The sequence below is a fragment of the Salmo trutta genome, chromosome 14 (genome assembly GCF_901001165.1).
Source record: "Salmo trutta chromosome 14, fSalTru1.1, whole genome shotgun sequence".
Classification (NCBI taxonomy): domain Eukaryota; kingdom Metazoa; phylum Chordata; class Actinopteri; order Salmoniformes; family Salmonidae; genus Salmo; species Salmo trutta.
This window is the reverse complement of record NC_042970.1, coordinates 33250489-33267783: the sequence shown is the minus strand read 5'-3', so window position 1 is coordinate 33267783 and position 17295 is coordinate 33250489. Positions and strand designations below refer to the sequence as shown.

The 17295-nt window shown below is 44.1% G+C and overlaps 1 protein-coding gene across 6 annotated transcripts in view; it reads left to right on the top strand.

Moving 5' to 3' along the window:
- The first annotated feature begins 5270 nt into the window (after nucleotides 1-5270).
- Nucleotides 5271-17295, top strand: part of LOC115207873 (collagen alpha-1(VII) chain) — a 103453-nt gene continuing 91428 nt past the window's right edge. For 3 of the 6 annotated variants that reach the window (XM_029775397.1, XM_029775398.1, XM_029775396.1), the window contains exon 1: nucleotides 5272-5710. The gene's annotated coding sequence lies outside the window, so the exon portion shown is untranslated. Of the gene's footprint in view, nucleotides 5711-17295 lie in introns of all 6 variants that reach the window. The other 3 variants (XM_029775400.1, XM_029775399.1, XM_029775402.1) reach the window with 2 other exon arrangements.

The window sequence follows — 17295 nt, the reverse complement described above, 5'->3', positions numbered from 1 at the left end:
CACTTTTGTACAACGGATTACCAACTAACAACAATAGCTGCATTTGCACTTGTTTAAGCTGTTTTCTAGTGACATTTATGAGCTAATGAGGTGCGATTTCGCCTGGCATAGAAAATGTGCTCTCTTGTCAGGACACTGTTGTTCAGAGGAGCTAGCCAACAACACAGCTAACACAATCACTTCAAACTGAAGATAGAAACACTGCAAACTAGCTGCACGTTTCATTTGATATTTTTTACATTTTTATAGTGTAGATCAAGTTTATAAATTGCTTGGCTGGGCAGATGAGACAGTGGATTGCGCAGTCAGATGGAACAGAGTAAATAGGCATTTTAACGTCATAGATTTAGCCAGTGGTAACTTGTAGAGTAGACACCTACTAGAATGTGGTTTTAACCAATCAGCATTTAGGATTAAACTCACCCGTTGTATAAATATGCATAAAGAAGCATGACTTGGGTCAGTGACTGTATGACTGGTAGGGTTTAGGGAGGCAGAGGGCTAACCACAGTATACCCAGTCAATCCCCTTGTTTCTGTCTCCTCTTCCCACCACAACTTGAAGCATTAGTAGAACATGCAGAGAGTCCTGGACTGGAATGTGTTTTGGTTATGGTTTTAGTTTTGTTGACTGCTTCAAGAGAGTCAGAGCTGCACATCTGCCTAGCACAGTTTCCCCTTCTTTACTGACACACACATGCACACACACGCATACACACCCACACACACCTATAGTATACCTTGTATAGATTTTAAACCAAGGTCAAAAACAGAATGCACCGTAATCTATACAGCATGTCAAGACAGTAATGGCATTTTTTACCCCCTCGCTGATATGCTTAAACATGCACGTCTGTCAACTGAGAACTCGCGCTACTTTGACCCATGTCAACCCCACCCAAAACATACTAAGCACTAGTAAGAATACACCTACCAAGTTCTTACTGCACAGTCATGAAAACAAAACAGATAGACAGGCAATGATCTACTGTTTTATAATCTTCTTCTTCTTCCTCCCATACACCCGCCTATATGAAATGTTTTCTTCCCTTCCGAACAAGCTACGGTGGGCTGTATTATTGGCCTGCTAATACACAGCAAATTGGCTGTGTTGATTTTTCAGTGTAACATTTCTAGTGTTCATTCAGATGTTAAATTAACTCTGTAAGTGTTAAATTAACACACATTGGTGAACAATAACCCCAGTGTTGGTGTTAATAACCAGTGTTAAACCAAAACCACACCCATCATTATCATATTTCCGAGCATGCTCTATTGCAGGTAGATTTTTTGAATTATTTGTTTCAATATCTATGTTTTTGCATCGATTAATTCATCTTATGTTACTGAAATATAAATAACATACATTTTTCTAAACAAATCCAATCTGTTACTTTGACTTATTGCACCGCGTTACTGAAATGGAAGTTCCAGTTTAGATGGTTTAGGTAGTCTCATATCTCAGTATTCCCAACCCGACAGTCATTCTGAATCCCTTTTTTACTCTGGTTTCTCTTCATTAAACACAACCCTGCATGGTGGATATTTTCTGGGATTGTGTCCCTCTCTCTACCTTCTCTCACTAACCTTTTCTTTTGACAGACCAGACGGCAGCAACAGTAACAGTGGCTTGACCACTGCTGATGCTGTCTCTCTGCTCCATCGGACAAGGCCGAAATCGTCGGAAGGACTGGGGAAGACAGAAGGGTAACAGTGGCTTGACCATGGCCCAACCTGTCTCCACGGACCATCCAGAAACAGAACCGGACCAGCTGCCTGAGGAAGAGACGACAGACTGCAGGCCTTGAGGCGAGTAAAGTGCTGCCGAGGCAAGCCTTATTCCCTCTACCCTTGGCCTGCAGCTCTCCTCTCCTCCCCTGCCTTTCTTTTTTCCTATCTGCCCTCCAACGGCCACCACTGACCAGAACAGGACCAGCTGACCAGCAATCACCTGGCGCAGACCAACAGAAGTAGTGACCAGACCAGACACCATGCGAACCAGAGGTGCGGCGGAAGGGCCAAAGACCATAACCAAAACCACCATCCCCCACCTGAGCAAAATGACCAGAATGAACCCAGGAGCGACGCACCGCTACAACGTGGTGTGGCTGACACTAATCCCCAAAGAGGAGGCTGCCAGGGACAGAGCTGCCAATCGCCGGAGAGCAGCAGCAGCAGCACCAGGAGCAGCAGCAACAACAGCCAGACCAGAAACCATGACCCTCCTGGAATTCAGCAAGGAAGTTCTCCAGCGAGATATGGGCTTTGTGCCGTCTGACATGAACTGCCTGGTGAGTTAATAAAGCCTCCATACAAATATTGTCTCTTTTTTGCTTTCTTGAGTAAGCCAACTCCAAAATGCAGGTGTTTCAGCCTAGATCAATGCTTTCTGTGGTGGTGGGGCAGCCAGCGGAAAATGCGGAGCGTAGGGGTTGGTAATGTTCTCTAGTTGCACCGTGATTTGCTGAGTGTTCTGTCACTCATGGGGACACTACGTCACTGCCAAATCTAAGGGTAGAGCTTGAAAATTCAAGCCCCTTGGGTGCTGCCATAGAGTTACATCAGAAGTGCCCATCCAAGAAGGCTCAAGATCATTGGCCACAGATATAATGACGTCAAATCACATTATATCTACAGTAGCTTTGATTGGCTTTGATTGGACTCATACTTTCAAAATCTTAGCTATCAGTCATCATGATGAATCAAGTTGACAATCTACTGGCAAATCCTTTTTAATCCTTGTCATATGAAGAGAAATAATAAAGAGAAATTATTGATAAACGTATTGGTGCTCATCGGCCATTGGACATAAACATTACACATCAAGTTGGAAATTGCTAATTCAACAATGAGTGATTTGGAAGGAATCAGTGGCTAACTGAAAGCATTGAAAAGCAATCACTAGCCTGCTACTCAGTGGAGTGTGTGTGTGTGTGTGTGTGTGTGTGTGTGTGTGTGTGTGTGTGTGTGTGTGTGTGTGTGTGTGTGTGTGTGTGTGTGTGTGTGTGTGTGTGTGTGGTCCCAATTCTGGGTTTAAGGGTCTCTTTTCCAAGCTTAACATTATAAACACTAACAACATTGGCCATGCTGTCAATCCATCAGGATTTCTGTCGCGCTCAGAACAACTTAACTCGGAACTGTGAAATCTGACTTCAGTGAGTTCAAGACAACTGGGAACTTGGGTGATTGTGGAGGCCAGGTCATCTGATGCAGCACTCCATCACTCCCTTTCTTGGTCAAATAGCCCTTACACAGCCTGGAAGTGTGTTGGGTCATTGTTCTGCTGAAAACAAATGATAGTCCCACTAAGCCCAAACCTTGAATTCGAAATAAATCACTGACAGTGTCACCAGCAAAGCACCCCCACACCACCACCACCACTACCATCACACCTCCTACATGCTTCACGGTGGGAACCACACATGCGGAGATCATCCGTTCACCTACTCTGCATCTCACAAAGACTACTACTACTACCTACTCTGTGTCTCACACTGCGGTTGGAATAAAAAATCGCAAATTTGGACTCATCAGACCAAAGAACAGATTTCCACCGATCTAATGTCCATTGCTCATGTTTCTTGGCCCAAACAAATCTCTTCTTCTTATTGGTGTCCTTTAGTAGTGGTTTCTTTACAGTAATTTGACCATGAAGGCCTGATTCACACAGTCTCCTCTGAACATTTGACATTGAGATGTATCTGTTACTTGAACTCTGTGAAGCATTTATTTTGGCTGCAATTTTTGAGGCTGGTAACTCTAACGAACTTATCCTCTGCAGGTAACTCTGGGTCTTCTTTTCCTGTGGAGGTCCTCATGAGAGTCAAGCTTCATCATAGCGCTTGATGATTTTGCAACTGCACTTGAAGAAGCTTTCAAAGTTCTTGATATTTTCCGTATTGACTGACCTTCATGTCTTAAAGTAATAATGGACTGTCGTTTCTCTTTGCTTATTTGAGCTGTTCTTGCCATAATATGGACTTGGTCTTTCACCAAATAGGGTAATTTTTAAAATGTTTATTCAACTTTTATTTAACTAGGTAAGCCAGTTAGGAATGGATTCTTATTTACAATGACGGCCTAGCCGGGCCAAACCCTAACCTGGACAGCGCTGGGTCAATTGTGCGCTGTCCTATCTTCTGTATACCACCCCTACCTTGTCACAACACAACTGATTGGCTGAAACGCATTAAGAAAGGAAAGAAATTCCACAAATTAACTTTTAACAAGGCACACCTGTTAATTGAAACGCATTCCACGTGACTACCTCATGGAGCTGGTTGAGGGAATGCCAAGGGTTTGCAAAGCTGTCGTCAAGGCAAAGGGTGGCTACTTTGAAGAATCTCAAATATAAAATATATTTTGATTTGTTTAACATAGTTTTGATGTCTTCACTAGTACTCTACAATATAGAAAATAGTAAAAATAAAGGAAAACCCTTGAATGAGTAGGTGTGTCCAAACTATTTGACTGGTACTGTATGTATACTGTAGCTAAGAAAGTAATACTAAGTGTATGTTGTGTAGTAAGCTGTTAGTAGTCAATGTGCCTCACCCTAATACTTTAGTCTATTTTCCCCTCTTAATTTCACCTACTGTTCTGACTTGGTGGTGCACATGTAGCCTATAACTTGTTTTAGATAAATAAAATAATTGAATATTGTAAGAGCTTTCATTGTCTGCTTATATGGCCCCTTCATTTATCCTACAGTTCTGACTTGGTGTACAGGGAGAACACTGTAAGAATGGCCCCTGTTCTATATTCTGTCGCTGTACATTTCAAAAGTGCTGAAGAAATAGTTATATTGACTACGTCCGTTCTAGCTCGCTCATTAATGTCTTAATCGAAATTACGGATTGCCTCTTATCCGCTTGTCATCCCCTTATTACATAGTTTGTACATCTCAATTGTCAGTAGAAACCGTATTTGTTTAAGCAAGTCAGCCATATCAGCTATGTTTTTTTTTAAAGCAGTAAAGGAGGCTAAATGAACTGTTTCACAGCCAGACAAGGCTCTGTTGATAGCCAGGTGTACAGTAGCAGTGTTAAAGTGTTGGGACTGCTGTTGGGACTCTGCTGTTGGAACAGTTTTATGTAGGCCCAAACAGTTTGTGGGCACCGTTTGTCACCGTTATAGTGCAGTTAATGTATTGTTTAGTGTTGTGCTGTGTAGTGGCTTTGCTGGCATTTTATGCCCCACAAAGATTTACATGCTAAAATCATCCAAACTTTTGACTGTATCTCTTATTCCAATGTAAAGGGTTTGGTATAGAGGCAAATATTTCATCAACGCACGAGGACTTCGCGCCATTGGCTGCTGCTGATGAGGGCGGATAGAGCGTGCGAACCCCAGCTCAGGACTGTGAGGGAGCGAGAAAAGTGAGACAAAAAAAAGGAAAACGAGGGAATTGCTCAGGACTCTCGTTCAAGCATCTGAACAAGTCTGTCCTCCCAGTACTGCAGTTTCTGCCCAACTTGAGCCATTCAATCTGCCTGTGTTACAGCTGAACTTAACACGACACTGACTATCCTTTCGCGGGACCTGGCATGCGCCACGGGACGCTTCGTAAACTTTATGCAGCAGAGGAGGCTATCTGACAACTGACTGGAGTGACAGAGTGAATATATAGTTTGCCTATTAATTTACTAACTCGCAGTAGACGTGGAGGAAGAACGGGGAGACGGGTGGATTATTATGCAACAAGTGGAAAGGTGAGTGAGGACTTGGAAGTGTGCCAGGTGAGGTCGTTGCCGTCCGTTGTGAGCTCGGATGCGGCGGCTGAGAGGTTCGGGACATGCGGCATTACGCACGGTTCTTACTCATTTAATAAAAGTGCTACCGTTTCTATGGTGCATGCTTATTTGGTTTATTCATGTCTGCTCTAGCCTGGTGGTGCTTAAACACAGAAATATATGCCTATGTCAATCAATCAACCACAAATCACCATTCTCCCTGAGGCAAATGCACTTGAACAAGACCAGACAACTGATTAGCTGTTTACTTGTCAAATGATTTAAACTGTACATTTTTTATTTCATCTTTTTTTTTTCAAATTAATTTGGGTCCCATTAGCTTTTGCAGAGCCAGCAACTATTCTTCCAGCGGTGCAAAATGCAGCCAAATTTTTTCAAATCTGTTTTTTGATACAGAGTCAGACTTCACTGTCAAACCAAGTGTTTAGGATCTGAAAACATAACTAAACACTTGTCTGTAACACTTATTGAACGCATCAAGGCATTTCGAATTTAAATGAAAACACATAAGTGTTTAGATTGCTGTAACACTTTTAAACACACACATATGTTTATTCAGCACAAGGTGGTTCGGTTCTAAACACTAAACACTGGGGGTGTTGTTTTAACACTGTAGGGTGTAAAGCAGTAAAGCCAAATTTCTCATGATTAAATGCACTCTGAACAGGATGATGGGAAATGAAACACTGGTGTTTAAAATCTGAACACTTAGGAGATAAAGGTATTTTCCTGGTTGGAAACTGACTGGAAAAAGCTGACTATCATGTTTAATCTTGGATTCTAAACGCATGTGTTTAAGATGAGAACACTTATTGGCAAATCTAAATGCCTAAAGTTTAAGTTTTAAACACTGATGTTTAGGTTATAAACGTGTCATATGTTTCATGGTTTTACAGTGTAGGCTACTTCTATTGCTTCACAGTCTCAGACTCTCAAATTGTAGCCTTCGGGGTAAGCATATCTCATTACCTCAGCATCCAGCATCAGAATGCTGAAATCACCTGGTTCATTAGACTTTATAATCCAAAGAAGAAAAAAGCTGAGTTTGAAACACAGAGAGTAAGTGAATAGGTTGTATGCACCTGGCCTGAACTCTTAGAGAATAATCTTCTAAAAACAGGCATTCATTCATGGGTCATTCCACAAAATGAGTCCCTTTGATATTTTCAAGGTAGACTCAGAGAAATTATGTTGCCACGAGCAGCACTGTAGGTACTGAGATGAGCGAAATGCAAGACTTCGCTCTCACACAGTCACACACGGTATCTGCGTATGTGCACGGGTTTGCTTCACACTGTTACAGCGTGGTAGCCAAGGAACCAAAACAGCGGCGAAGTTGAGCCTTGCGCTTTAATGCTATTAGTTGTTGCGGAAATTGACCCACTATGCTGTATACTTTCTGCATCAATGTCATATCGCAGAGTCTACCTTTAAGTAGAAAATGTACACCAATATTGGATTTTAAAAGCCTGTTATATTAAATGAAGTTCCCTTTAATATAGATCACATGGACAATTCAATTAATCCGTTTTTTTTATATGAATAAAGACTTGCTAAAGTGCCGGAATTCAGAATGTATGCCCCTCTGTGCACTCTCTGTGACTTCTCTGAAGATTTTAACCCACTTAACCCCAACATTTCTTCAAGTTTCATTGTAAAGCCCTAGGTATTTTGTTGCTTTGATGAAGTCATTACTGAAGATGATTATTTATTTCATGTGATTAGTGATTCAACCTGTCCCTCATTTTAGGGTCAACCCTGTTACTTGAACTGAACTGTTGTTTTAATTTGGTGAAACTGTTCCTGTTTAAAAACAGAACAAAACAAAGAAACATTGAACCTCTAATAGTCAAATCATCATAGTGTAAAAGCAGGTGAGCTGGTTCTACTCTTTTTGGCAATTTTCTGGTGTTATGTGGTGGAAAACTAAATGAGTCGATTATAACACATCAACCATGTTACCATATATAGACAGGCTAGAAATGTTTGAACAATGACTTTTTTTTTTGTGAAGTTTGCATTCAATTGCCGCACCCTGTTGCATTCAATCAGCTTTGAATGTTAAAATTAAGTGAACTTAAAAAAAAAAATCCACCAACTCATTTCGTGGAATGACCCTCCTGTTAATTTAAAAGAACAGGATGTCTTTGATCAAGTATCAGCCTATGTTCTTTCTACATTGGTATGGTATTCTGTGGCATGCAGTTACTGTAAATATAGTGTAGTTGCAGTGTTTGACTCAGGTGATGACATAAGCGTTGACTTTGTCTGCTTGGCGACATTAGATATTTCACACTTTGTGTAAAAGTCTTAAAAAGAAGATATTTCACACTCTGAAGAGCTGGGCCCCTTACGTGTCTACCCATGTTGGGAACTGGTGCCACTGGCATTTATTTCAAGAGGTTTATTTCCAAAGGTCCATCAAAATGTTCTATGATTTTTAAATAAATTGTAGCCATTTTATATCAGGCTGGGGGCAATGCAGCGGGCTCACCCCACCCTGTTTAAGTAATAGTTGGGAAAACTACAGCCAGGTCTATATGCGGGCAGATAGTTGTTCTCAGGTGGTCTCATTTCCCCCATGCTATTCTCTTTGATGTGCTAGAATGGAACAGTGCAGGAATCTTAGCTGTCGTTGCTTATACTCCAAACTATCTGCAATATCCATGTACTGTATGTCGTGACTGAAATTGTAGTCAGGATTTTGCACAAAGTTTGGAGTATATCAAAAACAGCTAGGATTCCTACACTGTTTCATTCCACCACATCAAAGAGACTAGCATGGGGGAAATGGGATGAGTCAGAAAGCACCAGTTAGTTACCACCACCACCCTGCCCCTGGCAGCGGTTTAACAATGTCAGAGGAAGCCTCAGCATCAGCCACCACATCCCACCCAACACCTGCCTGCCCGGGTTGAGCCACACTGGCCCACCTGAGAACAACTGCCAACATCCTGTAGTTTCCCCTGCTATTATCTGTCACTGGCATGCTACCATGACAAATATGGCGACCAGATCCAATGAGACAACTTTAATTTGCTGTGCAAAGCCCCTCCTTTCCCTCTGTTTTTTTCCACTCATCTCTCTTTCTTTCCCACTCTCTTTCTCCCTGCTATGTTCTCTATTTTCGTCTGTCTGTCTGTCTGTCTGTCTGTCTGTCTGTCTGTCTGTCTGTCTGTCTGTCTGTCTGTCTGTCTGTCTGTCTGTCTGTCTGTCTGTCTGTCTGTCTGTCTGTCTGTCTGTCTGTCTGTCTGTCTGTCTGTCTGTCTGTCTGTCTGTCTCATTCCATCCCTTTCTGTGAGCTGTTATGAATTAAGCGGTCGTCTGTATCAATGGTTTCAATCGTGTGTTCCATTCCCTGGGAAAGTTCTGTCTTTGCTGTGGGTTTCTGCCTTTTGCTGGGGTTTTTAACCTCCCAGTGCCACAGCGACTGAGACTGCATAGCCCCCCCTTCTCTGAATTGTCTTTATTTCCTCCTCACCTTCTCTCAATAATCACTTTCCTGTCTCTCGCTTCCTCTCAGACTTCACTTTCACCCCTCTATCCTTCTTTTTCATCCATTCATTCTCCTACTCCTCATCCATGGTTTGTTTGCTGCTCATGGCGTGCCACTTTCCTGGGCTGTGTTGTGTAGAGACCTGGACGGTTACCAAGTGTGTCATCTGTGGAAGGGAAGACTGCTGTTGGTTACTGTCTGTTTGCTGTGTTAGTCCATGTTGGTGTTGTCAGGGAGCTGATTCTCTATTGTCTTCAGAGAGTTTCAGAATAGAAATGAAGTAAAGCTGAGTTAATGTAAGGTATTTATAAAGGTTGGGGAGGTCTAGACATACAGTAGTATGGAACTGATCTGACTCTTATGTGGATTTAGTGTTAGATAGCTGACTCTTAAGTGGTCGTTAATGTCTCATGGAAAATGAACAGGACAAAGGCTATAATCTAGACAGGAAAGAGTCTCTTTGTATGTTTGCCTCGGCTTCTCTTTCCTTTCTCTGTGTCTATGTGGCGAAAGTGACTCATTACTTTCTTATAGATGTTCTCACAACGAGCCAGGTGAAACTTGCAGAGCTTAAAGAAACTTAAACATTTCTTACATGTTTGGAGACAAGTTCATGAGGTCCCTGACATTTCATCTGCTACATTTTGTAATCCCCAGGGGCATGTTGGGAGCTTGTGCAAACAGGGTTATGGACTTCTCAAAGACAATTGATCAAAATGGAGTCTCTTTGTTTGTTTTGGCTGATAAAAGAGCGTGGACATGACCGAGCTTGACGCTTTAGTGCGTTCCATGATTGTCGGAACTAGGAAACTCATACATTTCCGACTTGGTAATTCGTTGAACGCGGCACGTGCTTAACTACAACCAGTTAACAAGTGGGACATTTCAGAGTTCCGATATGCACTTTAACGGGGCATTACCATGGAGGTCACTGACTGGGTTGTCCTTCCTGTTCTTGACTTCAGACATGTACTGTAGGCTTACACAGTAGAGTTGCTCTTTAACGTGGCTCCCGTTATAAAAAGAGACAAATGCTGTGTTACCCAGTGTACAGTACACTGTACAGAACACTTAGGCCTACACAACATCTCACCGGTGAGTGAAATAGTGGGATAATTGACTATGACACTTCCCCCCCGTCCCCCTCCCCTCTGTCCCCCTCTGTCCCTGTGCTGATGTCACGCCAAGGGAACCTTGCTGTTACACAACAGTCCTCTCTGTCACTCCAGGCGAATGGCATCTCTCACCAACTGTAACACTGCCATTTCACAGCTGCTCTCTTGGGAGAAAGTACAGTGTGTTCACTGCCTCCTTACTTTCCTTCACTCTCTTCCTTTCTCCCTTAGCTACTATTTCCCTTTCTTGTTCATCTTTCTATCTCTCACTCAGACCCTCTAATTCTCTTTCTCTCTCTCTCTCTCTCTCTCTCTCTCTCTCTCTCTCTCTCTCTCACACACACACACACACACACACACACACACACACACACACACACACACACACACACACACACACACACACACACACACACACACACACACACACACACACACACACACACCCTGCCTCTCCACTAAATGACTATGTACGGAACACTGCTCAATCAGTCAGTGGTCTATTAGGTCACCCCAAGGTCAGCAGTGTCATTGTTACCAAAGGGATGACCTTATGACCTCAGTGCTATGCTTCATACCCCAGGTGGGCTACAGTGGGTGTGGTCATACCCAGGTGTGAAAGCTGCTCCCGGAATGTGCTAATGCTGCATTCATAACCAAGTGGGAAGGTGGTAATTACCAGTTGTGAAGTCATAAATACCAGTTGGATGCATTCACTTGCTTTGAACCCGTTTAGAAATGCAGATTGGCTAATGGCCAACAATCTGCATCATACATAAACTAAAAGTACAGCTATCATGCTTGTTAATAAATTATAGTTTCTAAAAAAACATATGTGAATCGGCCTACGAGAATCCGTCGGATGTCGCATTGAGTTATTGCTGGGAAAAAAGCCAAATGCAATGAAATTCCGTTTCTGTGGAAATTGCGATTTTGGTTGTTTTGGATACTTTAAATCCTTTACTTTATTGTAATATAACAATATTGTATGATTACTTAAGGAAAATGGTTAATTTCCAAAATGGTTAATTTTTTTTACATTATCTAGCATGCCCAATGTGAACACGCTATCTCAAACTTCCCAGAGAGTGTCACAGCTGACTTGGCCCATTCAAGATAGCCTAACATGCTACAGATGAATGAAATCGGCTGGTTTAGACACAGAATAATTAGCTAGCTAATTAGTAATGTAGTAGTATAAAGTTGTAATTTACAATCAACAATGTAGTTACCAATGCAAGTGGCTCCTCTCCTTGTTCGGGTGGCGTTCGGCGGTCGACGTCACCGGCTTTCTAGCCATCGCCGCTCCATTTTTCATGTATCCGGCGTTGGACCACTTTGAGGAGTTTACCCGCCGTTTCTGGGCCGTCTTTGACCATCCGCCCGAAGGTAGAGCGGCGGGTGAACGACTCTTCCATTTGAGGCAGGGGACGAGGAGCGCACAGGATTTCACGCTGGAGTTCCGGACCTTGGCCGCCGGAGCAGGATGGAACGACAGGGCCCTCATCGACCACTATCGATGCAGCTTACGTGAGGACGTCAGACGGGGCTGTGCGTCGGGAGGCTGGAGGAGGGGCCTTCACGTGCACCATCTGTGGCCACAGAGGGCACACTGCCGGTTGGTGCCGGGTTGGTCCCTCTGGGAGTCGAGGCAGCAGGCAGGGCACTCTGGTGTCATCCCAGGTGAGTATGCCCCACTCTTATCCAGAGTCCTCTGTTGTCCACCTGTTTGTTTCCCTGAGTTCTCTCCGCATTCCCAGCATAAGGCGCTCGTCAATTCAGGCGCAGCTGGGAATTTTATTGACAGAGCGTTAGCACTTAGTTTAGGGATCCCCATTATTCCTGTGGATAGACCTTCATGCTCTCGATAGTTGACCATTAGGGTCCGGGCTAATCAGGGAGGCCACCATCTCCCTGGCCATAAAGACACAGGGGGTTCACGATGAGAGAATCAGTCTCTTTCTCATTGACTCTCCTGCGTTTCCCGTGGTACTAGGCCTTCCCTGGTTGGCTCTTTATAACCCCACCATTTCCTGGCAACAGAGGGCTCTCACGGGGTGTTCGCGAGAGTGGTGTAGTGGTTTCCGTTGGTGCTACCATGGTGGAAAGCCCAGACCAGGTTTCCACCGTGCGCATCCCCCCAGAATATGCCAATTTGGCACAGAAGGCGACTCAATTACCACCCCATCGACGGGGGGATTGTGCGATAAATCTCCCGGTAGACGCTGCACTTCCCAGGAGTCATGTGTATCCCCTGTCGCAAGCGGAGACGGTGGCTATGGAGACATATGTCTCTGAATCCCTGCGTCAGGGGTACATTCGGGCCTCCACTTCATCCGCCTCCTCGAGTTCCTTTTTTGTGAAGAAGAAGGATGGGGGTCTGCGCCCATGCATTGATTATAGAGGTCTCAATCAAATCACGGTGAGGTACAGTTACCTGCTACCTCTTATCGCCATGGCGATTGAGTCAATGCACGGGGCGCGCTTCTTCACTAAACTGGATCTCAGGGGTTTTGGCCAGGTGGTTGCTCCCATTACCTCACTGCTGAAGGGGGGTCCTGTACGTCTGCAGTGGTCGGTTGAGGTGGACAGGGCTTTTGGGCAGCTGAAAGCTCTGTTTACCTCGGCTCCCGTGCTGGCCCATCCGGATCCCTCTTTGGCATTCATAGTGGAGGTGGATGCGTCAGAGGCTGGGATCGGAGCCGTGCTCTCTCAGCGCTCGGGCATGCCACCGAAGCTCCGCCCCTGTGCTTTCTTCTCGAAGAAGCTCAGCCCGGTGGAGCGGAACTATGATGTGGGGGACCGGGAGCTGTTGGCTGTGGTTAAGGCTTTGAAGGCGTGGAGACGGGCTAAACACCCTTTCCTCATCTGGACTGACCACCGCAACCTGGAGTACATCCGGGCAGCTAGTAGACTGAATCCTCGTCAGGCAAGGTGGGCCATGTTCTTTACCCATTTTGTGTTTACCCTGTCCTACAGACCAGGTTCCCAGATTGTTAAGGCAGACGCACTGTCCTGGCTGTATGACACAGAGGAGCGGCCCATGGATCAGACTCCCATTCTCCCAGCCTCCTGCCTGGTAGCGCCGGTCGTGTGGGAGCTGGACGCGGACATTGAGCGGGCTTGCGTACTGAACCCACTCCACTCCAGTGTCCCGTCGGACTTCAGTACGTTCCGTCTGCTGTCCGTGACCAGTTGATCTATTGGGCCCACACATCACCCCCTCTGGTCATCCGGGGATTGGTCGGACGGTGCTCTGTCTGTCTGGGAAGTACTGGTGGCCCACCTTGGCTCGGGACGTGAGGGTTTATGTTTCCTCCTGCTCGGTGCGCGCCCAGTGTAAGGCTCCTAGACACCTGCCCAGAGGTAAGCTACTTCCCTTACCCGTTCCACAACGGCCTTGGTCACACTTGTCGGTTGATTTTCTAATGGATCTTCCCCCCTCAACAGGGGAACACCACGATCTTGGTCGTTGTGGATCGTTTCTCTAAGTCCTGTCGTCACCTCCCTCTGACCGGTCTCCCTACGGCCCTACAAACCCGCGGAGGCCCTGTATACACACATCTTCCGGCACTACGAGGTGCCTGAGGATATAGTGTCTGATCGGGGTCTCCAGTTCACTTCGAGAGTCTGGAGGGCGTTCATGGAACGTTTGGTGGTCTCGATCAGCCTTACCTCGGGTTTCCACCCCGAGAGTAATGGGCAGGTGGAGAGAGTGAACCAGGATGTGGGCAGGTTTCTGCGGTCCTATTGCCAGTGGGCGGCGTTTGTGCCCTGGGCAGAGATGGCGTAGAACTCGCTCCGCCACTCCTCCACTAACCTCTCCCCCTTTCAGTGTGTATTGGGGTACCAGCCGGTTCTGGCACCGTGGCTTCGGTGTCAGACCGAGGCTCCTGCGGTGGACGAGTGGTTCAGACACGCGGAGGAGACCTGGGAAGCTACCCATGTTCAACTCCAGCAGGCCGCGCTGCGCCAAAAGACCAGTGCGGACCGTCACCGCAGTGAGGCCCCGGTGTTTGCACCAGGGGACAGGGTCTGGCTCTCGACCTGAAACCTGCCCTGCCGGAAGCTGGGCCCGCGGTTTGTGGGGCCATTCATAGTCCTGAGGAGAGTGAACGAGGTATGTTACAGGTTACAGCTTCCCCCGATTACCATATTAGCCCCTCGTTCCATGTTTCTCTCCTCAGGCCGGTGGTGGCTGGTCCTCTCCAGGAGTCTGAGGTGCGGGTGGTTCTGTTTGAGCTGCTTTTGAAAAAAAAATAGTTTTGAAAACATTATTGGCATTGTTGAATTCGATTTTCATAATAGCAAGCTAGGACTGATGGTTTGGTTAGCTAAACTACTGTAGCAAGTCTGTTTGTTTGGTTATCAAGGCAACTACAGTAGCTATCTAGTAAACTTGCTAGCTACTTTATTAGTGATTGTTGAATACATTTCTACCGGCAAAGGACCATTTCTAGTGGCAAATGATCTCTAACGTATAATAATTTGATTATTTAATGCAAATAATACCAGCAGTTGCTGTTTTAAAAATAATAAATATAGTGACGATCTCTTTTGAAACAATCAAGCTGAGTGTTGGTGTTTTTCTCTCATTCGTCTAAATGGAATTAGAAATAAACTTAACGGAATCTTTCATTGCCATTTTCTCAGTTTTAACATTTTGGCTGAAGTCAACTTTAAAAGCTCATAACTTGGGTTCTGATAAAGCTATCTCAGTGATTAAACAAATCTGTATTTGGGACAGTTGGTAGTTTTCAGAGCTATAAAGAATTCAAAGTTTAGCGTTTTCCTAGGCCGCCACACATATTAATAGATAGCTTTTTATAAATAAAGTTTTGTTACATTTAACTGCAGAAAATGCTGTTATCGAGGTCATTTCCTTAGTAGGTGACGTCAGAAGTCAGTTATGTGGGAGAAGTCAGAGTTCAGGGATGATTGATGATTTTCCCACTAGTAGTTACAAGTTGGAGGGGCGTTCAAGTGGATTTGTGCTAGTCGTATGTGGTAAATACCACCTTTCCACTTGGTTGTGAATGCAGCATAAGTATGGACTCTTATGGGGGTGTCCTTGGATCACACCATGTGGTAATAAATGATGGTGTTAAAAAGCTTTTAATAGCTATGTTAAATTGATGAATACCAGAAGGACAGGTGCTGTCTCAGAAGGTAAAAACAAATGTGAGCGAGAGAGTCAGAAAGAGAGAGAGAAAGGGGGAGATCCAAACGAAGAGAGAAGCTGGCATATAAACTAAGATGGGAGAGAAAAGACAAGAGATACCACTTGAATGCACTTTGTAGGATGTTTACCATGCTATAACTGATCATATAGTTTCCAACTGGTGTTGTTTTTATATCTAACTGTCATTGACATATAGTGTTTCAGTTGTAAATTAAGATCTTAAAGACATGTGGTCAGACTGTGTTCTCACAACCTGGTTTCCTTAACTTAACTGTACATATTACCCCAATTACCTCGACTAACCGGTGCCCCCGCACATTGACTCGGTACCGGTACCCCTTGTATATAGCTTCGCAATTGTTATTTTACTGCTGCTGTTTAATTATTTGTTACTTTTTATTTTCAATTTTTTACTTATCTATTTTTTGCCTAACACTTTTTTTCTTCTTAACTTCTTAAAGCATTGTTGGTTAAGGGCTTTTAACTAAGCATTTCACTGTAAGGTCTACACTTGTTGTATTTGGCGCATGTGACAAATACAATTTGATTTAATTGGACCATAATTGAACTGTAACTTTATAGATTCCACAGAAAATGTAAAAAATAACATGAAACGTAAGAGGGTGGATTTGGTTTCTGTTATTGCGCAATTGTGAGTAATTCCATGTTATAGGTGAGGAACCTATATAGAGGATCTCGATCTGTCTAGGGTTTTAGAGGGGAAAGGGACACTACATTTGGAATTAAATATGTATGTCGGTTGCTTAGGAGAAAAGTTCAGGAAATGGCGGTTATGTGGTTTTGAAGTTATTCAAGGGGAACAAACATTTCAGACTCATGAGTTTCTGCCTTCAGACAATTATCTAAAAGGGTTATTTTTTTCTCTGCTCCCCTATCCTATGAAAAATAAATATATGATGGACTTTTTAATAAACTGTGCACTGACACGTAGCAGTAATAATAATAATATATGTGCCATTTAGCAGATGCTTTTATCCAAAGCGACGTAGTCACCTCAAGGATCTAAGATTGTGTATGTTTCTAAATTTGTCCTGCTGTCGATTGTTGAGATACAAGAAGTTCAGCACGAGTTCTGCATACCAGTACCAGGACAAACATTTACCCCTTCACAAACAGAGTGAGCTTTGAGTTAGATACTCAAATCGCAACTCTAAATAGATTCCACCCTTGCTGAAGGCAGGTGTGCTTGTCTGTGTTTAGTGACTGATAGCATGAGTCGGACATTGACTCATTCATCCCAACCACAAGCCGCGGGCTGTATATCTAAAATGTGTGTGTACCCAATATGTATGTGTGCGTGCGTGCGTGCATGTGTGTATGTGTGTTGTGTATGTGCATGCGTGTGTGTGTGTTTTTATGGACATATTGTAGACTACACAAAGTAATGTAGTGTCAGCTTCTAAAGGTCTCCAGTCTACTGTAGTTGTTAGTGAGTCTGGCAGTTTATTAGCGTGTGAATTGGTGAGTCCCATCATGACCTCTTTCATGTGGAAGAACAGCTTGACATTGTCTGCTCTATGGGTTAGGGTTAGTTCAGTAGTGTGCCATGCTATGCTACTGTAAATGCTTACAGATGCTGGGATTTTGATTCACTTTACAGACCAATACATATACTCTGTCCTCTCTGCCTCTGTTACTCTGTCATGCCTACATATAAACATACAGTTGAAGTCGGAATTTTACATACACCTTAGCCAAATACATTTAAACTCAGTTTTTAAAAATCCTG